This window comes from Mesoplodon mirus (genome assembly GCF_964341445.2).
Source record: "Mesoplodon mirus genome assembly, chromosome: 1".
In the NCBI taxonomy this organism is placed as follows: Eukaryota; Metazoa; Chordata; class Mammalia; order Artiodactyla; family Ziphiidae; genus Mesoplodon; species Mesoplodon mirus.
In genome coordinates, this window is record NC_138976.1 from 83,795,480 (window position 1) to 83,810,736 (window position 15,257).

Below are 15,257 nucleotides of genomic sequence, written 5' to 3' on the forward strand. Positions count from 1 at the left end.
TTAGTTGTCAAAATCTCTTCAAAATACATTCATTTACAGCAGGTGTTTTCTCCTTTTTGTCTTAAATATCTTCTATAGCCATTCGACTTGGTTCAGTTAAGACTATTTTTTTCCTAGGACCCCTGCATATCCTAGGATTGCTTTTCCTCAGAACCCTGGGAATTTTTGTTGCCTCTCTTTTATATTGGATCCCTGATTATTAGGTCCCCTGTCTTCAGCAGGTGGGTGTGGGTGTGGTGGGGATTGGTTCCAGAAACCCCGAGGATACCAAAACCTGCCAGTGCTCCAGTCTCTTACATAAAATGATGTAGTATTTGCAGGTAACCTACACATATACTCCTATATACTTTCAGTCATCTCTAGACTATTACCTGGTACAATGTAAATGCTATGTAAATAGTTGTAAGTACAATGTAAATAGTTGTTGGAGAATGGCAGATTCAAGTTTTGCTTTTGCAACTTTCTAGAATGTTTTTCCCCAATTTTTTTTTTAAATGGTACAGTGGACAACTCAGTCTACATTTCTTTTCTTTTCTTTTTTTTTTTTTTGCAGTATGCGGGCCTCTCACTGTTGTGGCCTCTCCCGTTGCGGAGCACAGGCTCCGGACGCGCAGGCTCAGCGGCCATGGCTCACGGGCCCAGCCGCTCCACGGCATGTGGGATCTTCCCAGACCGGGGCACGAACCCGTATCCCCTGCATCGGAAGGCACACTCTCAACCACTGTGCCACCAGGGAAGCCCTCTACATTTCTTTTTACAGTAGTGCTAGTTTTTTTTTTTTTTTAAAGACCATTATTTATTTACTTATTGGCTGTGCCGTGTGACATGTGGGATCTTAGTTCCTTGATCAGGGATCAAACCTGTGCCCCCTGCAGTGGAGGCACAGAGTCCTAACCACTGGATTGCTAGGGAATTCCCCCAAATATTTTTGATTTGAGGTTAGTTGAATTCAAGGATATAGAACCCACAGATACAGAGCCCACAGATATTGGGGGACAACTGTATAGTATAAACTTGGGGGCCAGATTGTGTAGGTTTGAATCTTAGCTCTCCCACTTACTAGGTATGTGACTGATATTGTGATTTATAATAAATATGTAAGTCTGTCTGGTCTAATGTGTCATTTAAAGCTTGTGTTTCCTTATTAATTTTCTGTCTGGATGATCTGTCCATTGCTATAATTGGGGTGTTAAAGTCCCCTACTATTATTGTGTTACTATTGATTTCCCCTTTTATGGCTGTTAGTATTTGCCTTATGTATTGAGGTGCTCCTACGTTGGGTGCATAAATATTTATAATTGTTATATCTTCTTCTTGAATTGATCCCTTGATCATTATGTAGTGCATGGAATATCTTTTTACATCTCCTCACTTTCAGTCTGTATGTATCCTTAGGTCTGAAGTGGGTATCTTGTAGACAGCATATATACGGGTCTTGTTATTGTATCCATTCAGCCAGTCTGTGTCTTTTGGTTGGAGCATTTAATCCATTTACATTTAAGGTAATTATTGGTATGTATGTTCCTATTACCATTTTCTTAATTGTTTGGGGTTTGTTTTTGTAGGTCTTTTCTTCTCTTGTGTTTCCCTCCTAGAGAAGTTTCTTTAGCATTTGTTGGTGGTGCTGAATTCTCTTAGCTTTTGCTTGTCTGTAAAGGTTTTAATTTCTTTGTCGAATCTGAATGAGATCCTTGCTGGGTAGAGTAATCTTTGTTGTAGGTTTTTCCCTTTCATCACTTTAAATATATCCTGCCACTCTCTTCTGGCCTGCAGAGTTTCTCCTGAAAAATCAGCTGATAACCTTATGGGGATTCCTTTGTATGTTATTTGTTGCTTTTCCCTTGCTGCTTTTAATATTTTTTCTTTGAATTTAATTTTTCTTAGTTTGATTAATATGTGTCTTGGTGTATTTCTCCTAGGGTTTGTTCTATATGGGACTCTGTGCTTCCTGGGCTTGGGTGGCTATTTCCTTTTCCATGTTAAGGAAGTTTTCCACTATAATCTCTTCAAATATTTTCTCAGACCCTTTCTCTTTCTCTTCTTTTTCTGGGACCCCTATAATTTGAATGTTGGGTGTTTAATGTTGTCCCAGAGGTCTCTGAGACTGTCCTCAATTCTTTTCGTTCTTTTTTTCTGTATTCTGCCCCTTGTCAGTTATTTCCACCATTCCATCTTCCAGTTCACTTATTCATTCTTCTGCCTCAATTATTCTGCTGTTGATTCCTTCTAGTGTATTTTTCATTTCATTTACTGTGTTGTTCATCACTGTTTGTTCTTTAGTTCTTCTAGGTCCTTATTAAACATTTCTTGTATTTTCTCGATCTGTGCCTCCATTTGATTTCCGAGATTTTGGATCATCTTTACTGTCATTACTCTGAATTATTTTTCAGGTAGATTGCCTATGTCCTCTTCATTTATTTTTCTTGTAGGTTTTTACCTTGCTCCGTCTGTAACGTATTTCTCTGCCATCTCATTTTTGTTGATTGGTGGGGCTGTGTTCCTCTCTTGCTGGTTGTTTGGCCTGAGGTGTCCAGCACGGGAGTTTGCAGTCAGTTGGGTGGAGCCATGTCTTGGTGCCGAGATGGGAACCTCTCGGAGGGCCGACACTGATTAATATTCCCTAGTGCTTGAAGTTCTCTGTTAGTCCAGTGGCTTGGACTTGGCATTCCCATCACAGGGACTCAGGCCTGACCCATGGCCTGGGAATCAAGACCCCACAAGCCACGCAGTGTGGCAAAAAAGAGAAAAAAGACAACCCCCCCGCCCCAGAAGACAGACAACAAATGAAAAAGATCAGAAGAATAACAAAGATTAAAAAATAGAATAAAATTAGAAAAATAAAAAATATTAGTAAAAATTAAACAACAACAAAACAAAGCGCAAGAGCAAAAAAAAAGAGAAAGAATTTTAAAAAATAAATAAAAACATAAAAACTCACTGGTGGCTCTGCTGTCAGTGTCCTTGCCCCCACGTGAGCTACATCCAACTCCTGCCTCCCCAGGAGGGCCTCCAAGACCTCTAGGTAGGTCTCTGGACCCACTGTATCAGCCCCACCTCTGCATGTTTTCCTTTCACCAGCATCTGCTCCTGAAGCTGGCCTGGAATACATGAGCCCATGCAGGCCAGCTGGGGTGCAGGCTTCCATGGGCATGTCCACAGGGGCCGACATAGCTGGAGGAGGCTTTGTGGCAGGGGGCAGGGGTGTGGTGCTCGGATCCACTGGGACCCACTCAGCCAGAAGAGGCTTTGGGGGTGTGACACAGCTGGAAGAGGCTCTGACAGGGGCTGTGGTCCCCCAAACGTCCCCTCCTGTCCGTGCCGATCCCCCCACTGAACCCCAGGTCACCAGCCCCATCCTGTCTCCACCCGTCCTCCCCCCCTTCCCTCCCTTGTCCCACCCGGCTGTGCCAGGACCCCTCCTGTACCCCTAGGTGTCTGAAGTCCTCCTCCAGTGTCCAGCAGGCGCTCCGACGTACCCCTGTCATACCTATGAGGAGACGTGAACTCCACATCCCCCTACTCTGCCCTCTTGACTCTGCCCCTCTCCCTAAGAGCTCATTTTTATTCTCTGTTCCTTTTTCATAGTCTCTTGTTCTTGTTTCATGGCTGCAATAGTTCCTCTTATGCCTTTGCTGATAATAGCACTAGGATTTTGTTGTTGCAGTTTTCATCTCTTGATCTTAATTTCTCCATGTGACAGAATATTTAATGGATACAGATTCCTCCCATTTCAGTATCCATGCCCCCTTGTAATTGATTTTGCTTCTCTTCCTATCCAGAAGTAGAACCTTACTTCCTCTGGAATCATGGCTGGCCTGGTGACTTTCTCTGACTAATAGAACATGGCAGAAGTGATGTTGTGTATGTTCTGGAGCTTAGGCCTTATGAGGCTTTGGAGCTGTTGTGTTCTCTTGGTATGCTGCCATGCAGCTGCCAAGTAAGGGATCTTGTCCAGACTAGTAGATGATGAGAGACACCCCAGCTAGCATCCAGTACCATGTGCAGATGTGAACGAGCTGTATGGAACCCTCCAACCCAGACAGTCCTCTATATGCATGCAACTGCCTAGGTGAGCCCAGGTAAAGCCAGAAGGACTGCCCAACCAATTCTAAAAGTAGTGAGAAATAATAAATTGTTATTCTTTTCAGTCATTAGGAATTGTGGTTGATTATATAGAAATAGTTAACTGATACTCTCCTCTGTTTTTTCTGTTTGTTCTGATCTCTTTTGTGTCATGAGCTTTTCTTGGACATCGGGTAGTTAGTTCTCTCTTATCTGAGGCCGAAGCCTGGGAGATATATATGCCTGCCTGCCAGTGTTCTAGAAATGAGGACCTGTGACTTAATTCCCTTGTTTTCAGGTCGGTACTCCTGCCCTCAGCTGTGCCTTGTACCCTCCAGGTCAGATACCCTCTGTTTCACATTTTTCAGAGTTTTTCACTGAGGCCAGGAAGGATATTTACTGGATTATGAAGAATAGGGGTCTGGGAGTCTTAACAGCCTTTTAAGTAGATTTCCACTCAGTGAAGTTTAACTCCACTTTCACGCCGCTTCCAGAGGAGTTGTGTTGCCAGTTCTGGAGCCTTCTGAGGAGGAGCAGATGGCTGATGGTGGGAGGTGCGGGGTAGGGGGAGCTGTGCTGTAAGTTGAGTTGCCTCTCAGCTTTCTACTCTGCCTGCTTCAGGGTCAGCTTTCTGAGATCTCCAAGTCAGTTACCACTCACTCCCTCTAGCTTTCAAAAGTTTGGTGCTATTTCCTCAATTCTTTGAGGGGTTTAATCATTTACTATCATTTCACCTTTAAACAGCATGTTCTTTTTGATAGACTCTCTAAAATAGGATAGTCCTTGCTGCAAGTGTAGAGAACTGGTGACAGAACCCTTCTCTGACATTCAAAAGGGAGAGAGGATAGATGTTCAATTTTTAGCAGAGGAACGTGGGCTTCACTTGAGAGAGACTTTGTTTCTTTCAACAAACATAACCAAGCAATTCTCTGTGCTGCATTCTGTGTCTGGCTCTAGGACATGGGGGTCTGAAGAAGGGAGACATGGGCCCTCTTCTCCCTCCATCACACCGTCTGGCTTTAGTTGGTGTAGAAAGCGCCCTTTCCCAAGGGAGCATAGGAAACATGGTCCAGTTTGGTTATAGAAAGTCCCCTGTTGCCTATGTTTCCTTGGCTGGAGCCCAAGGAAACTCTGGGATGGATTCTGGGAGACAACGGCCTAAACTGTGGAGTTTGGTGCTGAGGTATGGGGACCCCAAGAGCTGTTCCTGGCCAGTCTGGAGAGGCAGGCATTGTGGGGTCTCAGGAGTTTGTTTTAACATGAGACCTCAGAGAAGCTAGGGAGTTCACCACAGCGAGTTACAGACAGCAGCCAGGCAGCAGAGACCACCCTTCAGTCAGGGCACAGCTGTCCGGAGACAGAGACCGGGTACCCTTGGACGACGTGAGGCCATGGAGGTGCAGGTGGCAGAAAGAACCCCACCCTGGTTGGCAAGGCCTCTGCCTTGGGATCTCACCTGCTTCCCACTCCTTCCATTGGCCTGCTTCAGGGCGGCATTTGGGCACCCTGGCTTGAGTCACAATCCTCTGAGATACTTGCATGGCCTTGGCATCAGTCATAATAGTGAGTATTTTCCTCCCGTCACAGCCTCTGGGCCACAGAACAGTAGTCCTTGTAGAGTCTGAAATTGAGCCCCGGAGGAGTATTCAGTGAAACTAGAGAGTGACTGAACTTAGACCATGCTTCCTGCTGCAGAAGGACAATACGTTGTGAACCCTGATTTATGCATCCAGCTATTTGTTTATGCAGGCACACAGATGTGTGTGCATACATGGTGTGTACACATGTGTGTACTTTTTAAAATAATTTTTATTTAATTTATTTATTATTTTTGGCTGCATTGAACCTTCGTTTTTGCGTGCGGGCTTTCTCTAGTTGTGGCGAGTGGGGGCTGCTCCTCATTGCAGTGCATGGGCTTCCCACTGCGGTGGCTTCTCTCATTGCAGAGCACGGGCTCTAGGCACGCAGGCTTCAGTAGTTGTGGCATGCGGGCTCAGTAGTTGTGGCTTGCGGGCTCTAGAGCTCAGGCTCAGTAGTTGTGGCTTGAGGGCTCTAGAGCTCAGGCTCAGTAGTTGTGGCGCATGGGCTTAGTTGCTCTGCAGCATGTGGGATCTTCCCGGCCCAGGGCTTGAACCTGTGTCCCCTGGATTGGCAGGCGGATTCTTAACCACTGCACCACCAGGGAAGGCTGGTGTGTACTTTTGTAAGAAAGAGTATTTCCAGTACTTAAAAAATGGTACAATAGGCAATAGGTAGAGAGAATTATTCTTATCTATAGTAGTTTTATTTGGATTTAAACTAGAATTACTTTGGTGGAAATTGTTGAAGAAAAGAATTTACCTTTTTAACTTCTCCTTTCTTTTATTATAGTTGACAGTTATATCTGTCAGCTTTAACCTTAATAAAGGTTAACAAAGCTAACCAATGCAGAGCCCTTCCTATCTCTCTCTTTTTTTTAATTTATTTTTTTGGCTGCATTGGGTTTTTGTTGCTGTGCGTGGGCTTTCTCTAGTTGCAGTGAGCAGGGGCTATTCTTCATTGTGGTGCGTGGGCTTCTCATTGCAGTGGCTTCTCTTGTTGCGGAGCACGGGCTCTGGGCATGGGGGCTTCAGTAGTTGTGGCTCGCATGCTCTAGAGCTCAGGCTCAGTAGTTGTGGCGCAGGGGCTTAGTTGCTCTGCGGCATGTGGGATCTTCCCGGACCAGGGATTGAACCTGTGTCCCTTGCATTGGCAGGTGGATTCTTAACCACTGCACCAACAGGGAAGTCCCTTTTTTACTTTTTTAAATTTAAATTTTAATTGAAGTATAGTTGACGTGGTGTGATATTATATAAGTTACAGGTATACAATATAGTGATTCACAGTTTTTAAAGGTTATGCTCCATTTATAGTTATTATAAAATATTGACTATATTCCCTGTTGTACAATGTATCCTTGTAGCTTTTTACATAATAGTTTGTACCTCTTAATCCCTACCCCTATAATGCCTCTCCCCTCATCCCTCTCCCCACTGGTAACCACTAGTTTGTTGTCTATATCTGTGGGTTTGTTTCTTTTTCGTTATATTCACTAGTTTGTTGTATTTTTTGTTTATTTTTTAAATTAACTTTTATTGGAGTATAGTTGCTTTACAATGTTGTGTTAGTTTCTACTGTATAGCAGAGTGAATCAGCTATACGTATACATATATCCCCTCATTTTTGGATTTCCCTCCCATTTAGGTCACCATAGAGCATCGAGTAGAGTTCCCTGTGCTAATCAGTAGGTTCTCATTAGTTATTTATATTTTATACATAGTATCAATAGTGTATATATGTCAATTGCAATCTCCCAATTCCTCCCACCCCGTTGTATTTTTTAGATTCCACATGTAAGTGATATCATACAGTACTTGTTTTTCTTTGTCTTATTTCACTTAGCATAATGCCCTCCAAGTCCATCTACGTTGTTGCTGATGGCAGGGTTTCGTTCTTTTTCATGGCTGAGTAGTACACCCCCCCACACACATATCTTCGTCCATTCATCTGTTGATGGACACTATCTCTTTGTCTAGGAGTCTCAGGTGTAATTAGAGGCTGAACAAGGAAATCCTGATTGTTCTTAGAAGTGTGTACATATGTATGTGAATAGTCATGTAAATATGGTAAATCCTTTTCCTTCCAAATTCTGAATGTTATGTCATATTAATTTATAATAAAATATATATTATTCCCCCTCCCTCCCTCTTCCTGCTTTGCCTTTCTATTATTAAAAAAGAAATTAAGGAGAAGATAGCCTGAGCCACATGTAGCTCATTTCTTTAAACGTTTTTTTTCATTTTCTTCTTTATATGGTGATAGTTTTCTAAATTAAACTAGTAAGTGTGTGATTGAGATGAATATCACCGTTTTGGACTTGGTTCATTTTAAAATACAGAGGCAAAAAGAAACGAAATCAAGTTAGTTGTAGTGAGGTGGATGGACCTAGAGTCTGTCATACAGAGTGAAGTAAGTCAGGATGAGAAAAACAAATACCGTATGCTAATGCATATATATGGAATCTTAAAAAAAAATGGTTCTGATGAACCTAGGGACAGGACAGGAATAAAGACACAGATGTAGAGAATGGACTTGAAGACACGGGGTCGGGGGGGAAGGCTAAGCTGGGACGAAGTGAGAGAGTGGCATGGACATATATACACTACCAAACGTAAAATAGATAGCTAGTCGGAAGCAGCCTCATAGCATGGGGAGATCAGCTTGGTGCTTTGTGACCACCTAGCTGGGTGGGATAGGGAGGGTGGGAGGGAGGCGCAAGAGGGAGGGGATATGGGGATATATGTATACATATAGCTCATTCACTTTGTTATACAGCAGAAAGTAACACACCACTGTAAAGACATTACACTCCAATAAAGATGTAAAAATAAATAAATAAAATACAGAGGCACGTGCTAGTCATATCTAGTAGATTTTAGTTTTGAAATGCTGTTATAGCACTTATTTTTTTACGTTGTAAGGTCTTCTGATGTTTCTTACTTATTCCAAGCTGAAATCTAGATCTGATGATCAGTGGTTTTTGGACTTCTCTTATGTGCATCTCCTCATCTATTTATCGCTGTGCAAACAAGCCTGCATTAGTTGTACTCTTTACCTCTACTGTATGTGTTTGATCAGATCCTTACCATTTGAGCTGTTGAATAAAAAGAGCACTTGGTGGAAGAATAAAATGAGAAAGAGGCCTTTTGCTTGGAACAGCAATGTAATTCTAAACACCCCTTATGGCCAGTTATGTGATGCTGGTCAAAGTATACAACCCCTGTGTTTCAACACCCATCTCTCCCATTGCTCTGTGCTCCTAATATAGTGTATTGAATCTCGTGGAAAACAGCGTTTAGGTTATTAATACTGATGCTCTTCCAAGCTAAGCCACAGATTACACTATGATTGATTTTGTCATCATCTCATGATTCTGATTTCTTTCGAGTCAATAATAATTATTTCATCAACCCCCTTCATTTGCTTTTCTTCAATGTAGTTATTACAGATTCACCTCAAACTCTGCCAGTTGCTTACATTGACTTTCAATATGCTTATTCCCATCAGTTTTCCATCCATTTCATCTTCTTGAAGACATCTCTTCCAGGGCCTTCTGACCCACTTCCATCTTCTATATTTGTCTGTGACCTATTACACACACAGCCTAGGGTGTTCCTTTACTGTCCTGCTGGTATTTCCTTTCCTTCCTTCTGGTATTGTGATACAGTTTCTGATTCTAATGTTTCCCTCTTTCTTGGTTTATACTTTAGTGTTTTTTTTTTTTTTTTGCTGTACGCGGGCCTCTCACTGTTGTGGCCTCTCCCGTTGCGGAGCACAGGCTCCGGACGCACAGGATTAGCAGCCATGGCTCACGGGCCCAGCCGCTCCGCGGCACATGGGATCCTCCCAGACCGGGGCACGAACCCGTATCCCCTGCATCGGCAGGCGGACTCCCAACCACTGCGCCACCAGGGAGGCCCTATACTTTAGTTTTGATGGAGCTCATCCTCCAGTAGCTTCCTGAAAAAGGATGCATAATGGTAAATATTTTGAAGCCTTGCCTTTTTAAATATGTAACATGTTTTAATTTTACCCTTAATTTACTTAGTAGTTCATCTGGTTCTAAGAATTCTCATCTGGAATTCAGTTTCTTTTAGTAATTTGGAGGCATTGCTCCATTATCATCTGGCTTCTTTGGTTGGTTTTTATGAAGTATGAAGACATTTTGCTTCTGAATCTTTTTCACGTATTATACCATCCGCGCCCCGCCCCCTGAAACCTACATGATAACTCTTTTTACCTTTTTACCAGTGTTCTGACATTTCATGATTAGTACGTATGTCTTGGTGTGGGTCTGTTTTCACCCATCATGTTGGTATTCCAAGGGACTTTTCAATCCGGAAACCATCCCTTTGTTTTGAAATACAGTCTTGAATTATTTAATTGATTTAATTATTTACTTTCATTTTTTCTGTTTTCTCTTTTTGGAGGTACAGTTCGGATGGTGGATCTCCTGGTCTGGTTCTCTAAAGTACTATATTTTTTTCTCTAGTTTTCCATCAGTTAGTTTGCCTATTTGCTTAAAACTCCCGAGAGTTTTTCTCAACTTTATTTTCCAATGCTTCTATTGAGTTTTTCAGTTTTTGCTGTCATGTTATTAAGTTTTAAGAGCTTTTTATTTGCCAGGTGTTCTGTTTATGTGGTTTCTTGTTTGTTCTAATCATTGCTGTGAGGCAAACCACCCCAAACATAGTAACATAAAACATTGCTGTTTTATTTTTTGCTCACACATTCTGTGGGTCAGGAATTCAGTTAAGACTCGATTGTCTAGGGGCTGGAGTCATCTGTGGCTTCTTCACTCACATGGCTGGCACCTGGGGTGGGATGAATTGAAGACTGGGTTCAGCTGGGACTGTTGACTTGGGTACCAATGTGTGGCCTCTCTGTGTGGCTTCTTGCAACATGAGAAGTGAACTTTCCCTCTGATGGGGAGCTTCTGGAGAGCACATTTTCCAAGACAACCAGGTAAAAGCTACGAGGTTTTATATGACCTAATCTTGGTGGTCACGTAGTATCACTTCTGCCAAACTCCACTGGTCAGTGTAAACATAAGGTTGTCCAAATTCAAGGGGAAGGGAGTTTTGACTACTTCTTGATTGAAGGGTGGGAAGATCACATTTCAGAAGAGCATATGGTATGGTAGTACTTTTTGCCTGTTTTTAAATAATACAGTCTGTCTTGCATATTGACTAATTGTATACAATACTTTTCTTACCTCTCTGAGGATATTATTAGTAGTTTTCTTTTCCCTGTGCATAGTCTGTCTCCTTGAACATTTGGGGGGCATTCCCAATGTAAGCAGCATGATTAAGTCATTTTCACTTGTCCTGGTTGGGTTCCCTAGACAGTAAACTCCTGCATAGGCTTGGCTGCCAAAGTTCTGGGAGCTGGTAGCTGGAAATAGGGAAGGAGATGAGATCTCGATATTTGTTGTCCTCAGGTTCACTTAGTCTGTCTCCTCTTTTAGGAAAGGCATCAGTGTTCCAGTGAAGGACCTTTTCCAGGGCACTCATGATGACCGTTGCCAAGTCCTGTAGTAGGTCCTGGGTGAGGAAGCCTTGGTATGTATCTGGGACTTTTATTTTTTTTTGCTGTCTCATAATTCATGAGCTTTGGTTATTTAGAATGGTTCTTATTGTTCAGTCATTGGCCTCATTGACTATTCCCACTCCACACCCTTCAAGAAATCTATGTGATTTGTGAAATCTGAAGGTGAAGGAACACTGGGCCCGGCAGTATGAACCTCTGCCATATTTTTCATTTTTATTTTTAAATTTTATTATTTAATTTTATAAATTTATTTATTTATTTTTGGCTGCATTGGGTCTTCATTGCTGGGCACGGGCTTTCTCTAGTTGCAGTGAGCAGGGGCTACTCTTTGTTGCGGGGTGCTGGCTTCTCATTGCCATGGCATCTCTTGTTGTGGAGCACAGGCTCTAGGTGCGCAGGCTTCAGTAATTGTGGCACACAGGCTCAGTAGTTGTGGTGCATGGGCTTAGTTGCTCTGCCGTATGTGGGATCTTTCTGGACCAGGGCTGGAACCCATATCCCCTGAATTGGCAGGAGGATTTTTAACCACTGCGCCACCAGGGAAGTCCCTTGTTATTCGTTCTTCAATATTTTCAATATTCTTTGTGTGTGCTTAAACTAAGTAATGTTTGATGACTGAAGTTCCATTGAAATAATATAGTATGTGGACATTTATGCCTCCCTTTAAACTTTTCCACATAGAAATCCCTTTCTTAATGAAATCTTATTTTCCCTTCACCTTCTCCTAACTCTTAGCCAAGTTTTGTTTAAGAGAATGTTCTATATCTTGAAGTTAGGCTAGTTAAATACTTTGAATGATACATCATTGGAAGAAATGTATCTTCTCTATTCTCCATGGTGATAAATATACAAAAACAAAAGCGTTATTAATAAAATAGACTTGTTTTCTCACACGCTTACCTACTTTACAGACACTTATCCATTGTGTTAAAACCTGAGACTAGTGATTTTACATTTTAAAAAGCATTTTTCAAAGCATGATGGATGTTTAAGATGTGGATGGGAATGGTAAAGACAAGGTTTTTTTGAGGTGAGATCTAAGTTTCTGGTCAGTTTCTTGAGGTGAGATCCAAGTTTTTGGTCAGGAACTTGTATTTTCGGTATGAATTTTGGGGTGACTATGAACTCACATTCTCTAAAAAAAATCTGTTTAGGATAGTTCTTCTACTTCTTGTTTAAAAAACTCCACATGGGCTTCCCTGGTGGTGCAGTGGTTAAGAATCCTCCTGCCAAAGCAGGGCACACGGGCTCGAGCCCTGGTTCGGGAAGATCTCACGTGCTATGGAGCAACTAAGCCTGTGCTCCACAACTACTGAGCCTGCAGGCTACAACTACTGAAGCCCACGTGCCTAGAGCCCATGCTCTGCAACAAGAGAAGCCACTGCAATGAGAAGCCCGTGCACCACAACAAAGAATAGCCCCTGCTTGCTGCAACTAGAGAAAAGCCCGTGTGCAGCAACAAAGACCCAACGTGGCCAAAAATAAAAATAAATAAACAAAAAAACCCTCCACAGGTGCTAGTCTTTTGTTTTTTGGTTGAGTTGTAAGAGTTCTTCATATATTCTGGATATTTATCAAATAAATGATTTGAAAACATTTTCTTTTATCCCGTGGGTTGTGTTTTCACTTTTTTTTTTTCTCATGGTACGCGGGCCTCTCACTGTTGTGGCCTCTCCTGACGCGGAGCACAGGCTCCGGACGCGCAGGCTCAGTGGCCATGGCTCACGGGCCCAGCTGCTCCGCAGCATGTGGAATCTTCCCGGACCGGGGCACGAACCCGTGTCCCCTGCATTGGCAGGCAGACTCTCAACCACTGCGCCACCTGGGAAGCCCTGTTTTCACTTTTTTGATGGTGTTCTTTGAACCACAAAAGTTTTAAATTTTGATGGTTTAGTTAATCAATTTTTTTTTTCTTTTATTGCTTGGGCTTTTGGTGTCATATATAAGAATCCATTGCCAAATTCCAGGTCATGCAGATTTACCCCTGTTTTCTTTTTAGTTTTGTAGTTTTAGCTCTTGTATTTAGATATTTTATCCATTTTTTGGGCATATGCTATTTTGTATATGCTGTGAGATAGGGACACAACCTCATTCTTTTGGATGTGGATATCCAGTTGTACCAACACCATTTACTTAAAACACTATTCTTTCCTCATTGAATTTTCTTGGTACCCATATCAAAAATCAGTTGACTGTAAATGTAAGAGTTTATTTCTTGGATTCTATTCCATTGTTCTTTATGTCTTCTTGTACCAGTACCATACCATTTCTCTTACCATAGCATTTATAGTAAATTTTGGAATTGGGAAATGTGAGTCTTCCAACTGTGATCTTTTTCAAGACTGTTTTGTCTGTCCTGGGTCCCCTGAATTTCCACATGAATTTTAGGATCAGCTTGTCAATTTTTGCTAAAAAAGGCAACTGAAATTCGATAGGAAAATTATTGGTTAATTATTGGGTGTATTGCCGTCTTTACAATACTGAGTCTTAAGTTATGAACGTAGAATGTTTTTCCATTTATTGTCTTAAATTTTTTCAACGAAATGTTTTCAACAGTCAAGTCTTATACTTCTTCTGTTGAATTGTTTCATTCAGCTATTTTATTCTTTTGGATGCTATTATAAATTGAATTACTTTCTTTCTATTTTTGGATTGTTTATTGTTAATATATGGAAATACAATTACATTTTTGTATAATGATCTTGAATCTTGCAAACTTGTTAAATTCATTCTGATTTTTTTTGTGTGTTTTTCTTAGGGTTTTCTATAAACAAGATTATGTCACCTACAAATAGAGATAGTGTTACTTCTTTCATTTTAAACTTGATGGCTTTTATTACTTTTTCTTCCCTAATTGCTTTTCCTAGATCCTCCAGTAAAATGTAGTAAAAGTAACAAGAGTGGACATCCTTTTCTTGTTCCTGATCTAAGGGGGGGAGAATCTCGTTGTTTACCATTAAGATGTGCTGTTAGCTGTGCATTTTTCATAGATGGCTTATCAGGTTGAGGAAATTCCTTTTCATTCCTAGTTTATTTTACTGTTTCTATCATGAAATGGTGTTGATTCTGTCAAATGCTTTTTTTCTATGTCTATTCTGATGATGGAGTAATTGTCATTTATTCTATTAATAGGGTGTGTTACATTTACTTTTCCATGTTAAACCAATTTTACATTCCTGGATTAAAACCCATGTCGTCCTGGCATGTAATCCTTTGTATGTTGCTGAATTTGGTTTGCTGGTATTGTGTTGAGAATTTTTGTGTCTATAAGTGATATTGATCTATATTTTTTTTGTGATGTCATCATCTGCTTTTGTTATCAGGGTAATCGATTACTGGCATCATAGAGTGAGTTGGGAAACGTTCACTCCTATTCCATTTTTTTAATAAAAGTTTTGGAAGGATTTTTGTTTAATTCTTCTTTAAACATTGTAAAATTCACCAGTGAAGTCATCTGGGCCTGGGCTTTTTTTTTGTGGGAGGGTTTTTGGTAATTGTCATTACAGCTCTGTTCCGATTTTCTATTTCCTCTTGAATCACTTTCTGTAGTTTGTGTTTCTCTGTCTAAGAATTTGTCCATTTATCCAGATTATCTAATTTTATTGGATGATGACTTTTCATAGTATTCCCTTATAATCCTTTCTATTAATGAAAGGTTGGTATGTAAGGTTGATATTTTAAAAATATAGGTGTTTATAGATATACATTCCTCTTTTTTTTTTTTTTGTGGTACACGGGCCTCTCACTGTTGTGGCCTCTCCCGTTGCAGAGCACAGGCTCCGGACACGCAGGCTCAGCGGCCATGACTCACGGGCCCAGCCGCTCCGCGGCATGTGGGATCTTCCCAGACCGGGGCACAAACCTGTGTCCCCTGCATCGGCAGGCAGACTCTCAACCACTGCGCCACCAGGGAAGCCCGATATACATTCCTCTTGAACACTGCTTTTGCTGCATCCTATAAGTTTTTTTGTTTTTGTTTTCATGTCATTTATATCAGAGTAGTTTCTGATTTGCTTAGTGATTTCTTCTTTGACCCATTGGTTATTTAGGAGTGTATAATTTAATTT

The 15,257-nt window shown here is 41.4% G+C and overlaps 1 protein-coding gene across 4 annotated transcripts in view; it reads left to right on the forward strand.

The window, feature by feature from the left end:
• The window catches only part of GCNT1 (glucosaminyl (N-acetyl) transferase 1), a 62,700-nt gene that overhangs the window by 37,679 nt on the left and 9,764 nt on the right, over positions 1-15,257 (forward strand). For 2 of the 4 annotated variants that reach the window (XM_082614955.1, XM_082614954.1), the window contains one exon: positions 11,108-11,201. The exons of 1 other annotated variant lie outside the window; for it this stretch is intronic. The gene's annotated coding sequence lies outside the window, so the exon portion shown is untranslated. Of the gene's footprint in view, positions 1-9,576; positions 9,621-11,107; positions 11,202-15,257 lie in introns of those variants that run through there. One more of the 4 variants, XM_082614957.1, reaches the window with a different exon arrangement.